Consider the following 6,000-nt stretch of genomic DNA (forward strand, 5'->3'; position numbering starts at 1 on the left):
TAACATTTTGCGACTTTTTCGTATTTTTTGAGTTTTTTTCGGCGCCTTTACGACTTTTCGGAAATTGTCGCGACTTTTTCGTTACCAATACGATTTGCGCGAAAAAACGCGAGTTTTTCGTAGCCATTACGATTCGCTCGTATCTTGTCGCGACTTTTTCGTATTGAGCGCGGGCGAAACTTTCAGACTTAGCATGATTTTGTAAGCCTCCCATAGGACTCAATGGCACCCTGCAGCTCCAACCTGGCCCAAGGAAAGTCACCATACTGAAGCTTGAATGAATCTGAACGCTACGAAAAAATCGCAACATTTTGCGCAACTTTCGGAATGGCTACGAAAAAGGCGCGACTTTTCGCGCAAGTTTTAACACTACGAAAAAATCGCCAGATTTTGCTAAACATTCGGAATGGCAACGAAAAAGTCGCGATAATTTTCCGGAAAATCGCCAAATACCGATCATTACGAAAAAAACGCAATCGGACGCATTCGGCTGGTTCGTGGGTAAGTAAATGTGCCCCCAAGTCTTACTGTCTAATGACCTTGATCAAAAATCAGAAGAAAAAATCATATCATAAAATACATACATTCAAAAAAATTCAAAAAAATATATGTAACCGTGTAGTCAGAAAAAACTAAAGGAAATAGCATGTACAAGACCACTCCGTCCCAGTGCAGATTTAGCTTTAACCCACAACAAAGTCACAATATTTTGTGACTAAGACAGAGAATGGAAAATGATCTGTTAAAGTGAAACAATACGGCTACCTTTTCAATCGTACATTTAAATTCATTACATTCAGCAACATCAAATGTCAACCTGCAGGTACTTACCTTTAAGGTGAGCATGCACAGCTGAATGGATATGTAAAGACCATTTGCCATTATGTTCAAAGATGCCAAGGCAGTTTCTGTAACCCAGCTGAAAACAAAAAACACAACATAAATGTCAAACTAAATCCCACATAAATTAAACTTAATATTAAAATTAAATATGTTTCTATAAAATTAATTGTATCATTAGTATAGTAACTCATGACTAACAAGATGCTTTCAAAACAAATTGATTTAAAGGAGATGTAAACACTAAAATCAAATATGGATAGAAATGCCCACTGCTTGGTACACATTATTTTGGAGGCATAGAGGTGGGGAAGGCAATATACAATTGGCAGCTCAGATTTATAAATATATTTATAACAGGTATGCATGTTTCAATTAAAAAACAAAAATCTTTTATATAGCTTTTTATGTGGGGATGACAGGGCCCCTTTAAGCATTATATAGTTTAGTGTTGTCCAACTTTATTTCTTACAGTAGGCCAATCATTTTCCATATAGTGTGAAGGCCAGATTAAATTAAAATGATGTCATACAGTAAAGTCTATGGAGCCTTCAAGCAGACTTGGTGCCATAAAAATCTTTTGGTGGACCACATCTGACCCAAGGGCCTCCATTGGGTCAGTCCTGATATAGTTGACTTGATGAGCAAAATATTTTCTAGAACTGATATGAATTATGTTGTTCTTTAAAAAAAAAAAAAAACACTACCAACTTGCTTTGAGAATATTGCAGTATCTGTCAGTATACCTCACACATTCTCATGTGCCATTGACCAGTGTGCTGAAAGGAACACTTCTTTAGCATTTTATTACAAATATATTGTAATAAGTAATTTTATAAATACTACATGTCGACTTAACGCTTGTAAATGTTTACCATTGTATTACTTATGCTTTTGTTTTTCACTTTTGTCACTACAGCATATATTGGAGAATTAACAAGGCACGTTTCAAAACCGAACATTCCTTATTAATTGTCATGCACCAGTCCAATGGTACATAAGTCATGAAAGCAAGCAAGCAACTTTATTAGTTTTGGTGTTGACAGCATCAGTACATAATATTCATTTTATTTCAGTTCTGTGGAAAACTCTGTCACATATAATGCCTATAAGCTGCATACTTTGATTTAATAGTGTCAGGTGGCACTACTGCTATTTGAAGTAATTTACTACCCACGTATATGTTATGAAAGTTTTTTTTCCTTTTATCTAAAAGATGGTGGTGACCCCTGGAAACTATCCTTTTAATGCTAATATATTGTTTAAAGTATATTAATGTATAAAGAGCACCAGCAGAATGTTTAGAATGTATTGCAAAATGTTAGCAAATGTTAGCAAATTATTATAGCCAAATATCTAACAATACACAAGGACCAGAAAGCTTATTTTTTTTGCAGGCTCAGACTAGACACAATAGAAAGGCACTTTTTTGCCTATTATTTTAATTAAGAAATATCTGTTAATTTTCTTATTTCTGGCACGAAACAAGAACATTAAACCAGTTTCCCAAAAACCAGATGAAGAGCTGATAAAACTTGTTACCGGTCCACTGAAATGCCCCTGTTAATGAGCAGCTCAAAAGGCTTAGGTTAGGCTTTGTTTATTTAAAGAGAGACAAATAACCATTTTTATAAAGGAGAGGGGAAAGAAGTTCATTGAAAAAAAGCCCAATTTTGAATTAGAGATTCACAAAGGGAAAAAAATTGTAATTATTTTAATTATAAGAATAGGCAAAATACATTTTAAACACACACAGTCCTATTTTTATTGTATTTTTATGTATACTGGCCCTTTAAGACAAACCAAAAGTTGATTAAAGTAAACCCATTTAAAAAATACTATAGGGCTGATTTATCAAAATGTGAGATTAGAGCTATTTCTATTTATTCCTATAGGTATTTTAGAAGTGTATTTATCAGTGGGTGAATTTCACCATCTGATAAATATTTGTCTAAAAATCTCATAGGAATAAATAGAAAGTGGGTGAATTTTTCTGTGGTGAGTTCCAATCTCACATTTTGCTAAATCTGCCCCTAAAAGTTAATTTAAAGGTAAGTTTCCTCTTTAAATGTGAACAAAAGGAATTCTGGGAGTGAATTCCAAACTCTTAAAAAAATCCCATTTACATGGGTTTATCCTATAGGCTACAGCTCACCCACTGGGTTTGAAGCTGAAGCCAGGACAATAGCTGATCAGATTCCCAACTACAGACCAGTTTCGCCCTTATTGGGGGCTCATTAGTGTAGTGCAGGGTTTTCTGATCAGCTTAGGTAGAGTCACCATGTGGTTCTACAAACAAATAAATTAGGTTGAGGAGACTGCCTCATACAGACAAAAGCAAACAAAAGGAATTCTGGGAGTGAATTCCAAGCTCTTTAAATGTGCAATTTTTGAGCCATCCATATTTACAAATGCAGTTGAAGTGCACAACCTAATATAGCACAAATATAAAAGTAAACAAAAATATTTGTTGCCCATAAACCTACGTAGAGAAAAAAAAAATTGAAGTCATACAAAACCTGGCAAATTAGTACACAAGCCTTCCTGTGCAACAATAAAGCTTGATTATAATCCGCATAAATGCTTTTCAGATGCACCTGCACATAATTTAAGATAACTGCTGTGTGCTCTTTAGATACTGTATTTGTGCTGTATTCCCAAAAAAGAAAAATTGTGAATCTAGTGCAGTGGCAATACATTTAAATTATCCTCACCAAAAAAAAACCATAAACAGCACTAATTTCAGTGGCAGAATCTAAAGGATTCTTTTTCTAATGGTTTGACATGTTCTGACAGTAATTAGTCAACAGGTTTTGGCCTTGTAGAAATATAAATTTTGCATATTTTTATTTCGCAAATTACAGCTAGGCAAAGAATATATTCTATGTAAGGTATCTTCAATTCCTAGCATTTCCGTTTCTTTTTCTCCCGTCTCATTGTTTTTTTTTCTTTTCTTATAAAACTTGATTTAACACCTTACTGAGGAGTAAAATGAGATTAAAAAAATCCATGCACATTAATATCATAATTTAGTGTTAATATGATACAAAATAACAGCATTACACTATCCACAAAAATGACTAAAACTGGTGTGAAAACAGAATAGAGTGTGCTAGGAATTTGGTACAGCAGTTATAACGCTGATAAGCAAGTCGTTGTACCAAAATTGGGCAGTGATCAGTATGTGGGGACACTATGGGGCTGATTTACTAACCCACGAATCCGACCCGAATTGGAAAAGTTCCGACTTGAAAACGAACATTTTGCGACTTTTTCGTATGTTTTGCGATTTTTTCGGATTCTGTACGAATTTTTCGTTACCAATACGATTTTTGCGTAAAAACGCGAGTTTTTCGTATCCATTACGAAAGTTGCGTAAAAAGTTGCGCATTTTTCGTAGCGTTAAAACTTACGCGAAAAGTTGCGCATTTTTCGTAGCGTTAAAACTTAACGCTACGAAAAATGCGCAACTTTTCGCGTAAGTTTTAACGCTACGCAAAATGCGCAACTTTTTACGCAACTTTCGTAATGGATAGGAAAACTCGCGTTTTTACGCAAAAATCGTATTGGTAACGAAAAATTCGTAAAGAATCCGAAAAAATCACAAAACATACGAAAAAATCGCAAAGTACCGATCATTACGAAAAAAACGCAATCGGACTCCATTCGACCCGTTCGTGGGTAAGTAAATCAGCCCCTATATGTAGTTTGACTATTGAAAGTAAGTTTATCACAAAAAAATGGAAGTTGAGATACATAAGAAACCATAATTTGTTTCCTAGTCACCTTTCATCACTGATAGGTGAACAGCCTAACCACAACACTAAAAATATGCTTATTCTTGCTTTTTAACATACTAGTAATGCCTTGGTAAAATCTGCTATCAACTAGTGAAGTTGGGTTGGTCAAAAACCTGTAACTAATAAGCTATGCAGTTTGTGCAAGGCCACATTCACCACCTGCCCAGCCACTCCCTGACCCTCCCCGTCTTGTCTCAACCCAACCGCTGAGTAACACCTAGCCCCTCCAGTGGCATTAGGGACTGGCAGGTCAGCCATCAGTACATAATTCTGCGGCAGGCTAGGCCAAGCCGGGTTAGTGCAAGTTAGGGTCGGCACAGGTTGAAGAAATTTTCATCTGATCAGCACTTCATTTAACCACACAGGGACCTTCCAGACTAAAATGCACCGAAGCACAGAGGATTCAGTGCAACATGGCTGGCCAGTTCGAGTTTTTTTTACCTAAAAAAATACAAAAAAAAAAGGAAAATCCTAAGCCTGTGCAGCTCAAACTAATAACCTGGTATCTCTATCATGGGGAAGGGGTCTCAATCTTTATAAGCCCAACCCAAAAAAATTTTTTTTTACACTTAAAGTTCACACAGCCCCTTCTCTCCATAGGTTTCTCTCTCAAAACTCAGCTCTTTTTTGGGGGCAAATCCACACACAGCTGCAGCCTAATCATCAGGCAGATACCTGACGAGAAAACCAGTTAACTTGTAATGGCCTACTGGACTTGAAAACTCGCCCTCCTCTATTCACTACAGAGGCATTGGAAACCAGATTTTGCTCATGTTAAACTTGAAGAAATAAAACGCCTTTATTACTCAACTGCGGAAATTTAAAACTCCCTGCATTTACTGCACATAAGAGGAACCTGGGCAAAACATAAACCTTGTCAACCTGTTTCCCAGTCTTTCTTTTACACCATGAATTTGATTTCTTCACTGGGGCTTGTCCTTTTCTGACACCTTTATAAAGTATAAACAGGCATTCAGACTTCTTCTACAATTTGTTTTTGTTTTGTTTTTTTGTTTGTTTTTTTACATTTTTATAGCCAGATCTAGGTAACACCACTGACTTTCCATCTCCATCTTTGGATACAGCACAGTCAGAAAAATGGGACCAGCACTTCTACATAAAAACTGTGTATGTCCTTGATTAAAAAAAAACAAAAAAAACTGAAAAACAGATCTCAACACCACGTTGCCCAGAAGATTGAGCTAGAGTTGCCATCTCTCTCCTTCTGTAAATACATGTAACACTTAGTAAAACTGTCCATGGCAAACTATCTTCAGCCAAGGTGGGAGGTTGTCTTTTTAATAGCTTGATTTTCATCAGATCATTGAAAAATCTTTCAGTCAAGGCATGTTTTTGTCAG

The sequence above is a fragment of the Xenopus tropicalis genome, chromosome 2 (genome assembly GCF_000004195.4).
Source record: "Xenopus tropicalis strain Nigerian chromosome 2, UCB_Xtro_10.0, whole genome shotgun sequence".
Classification (NCBI taxonomy): domain Eukaryota; kingdom Metazoa; phylum Chordata; class Amphibia; order Anura; family Pipidae; genus Xenopus; species Xenopus tropicalis.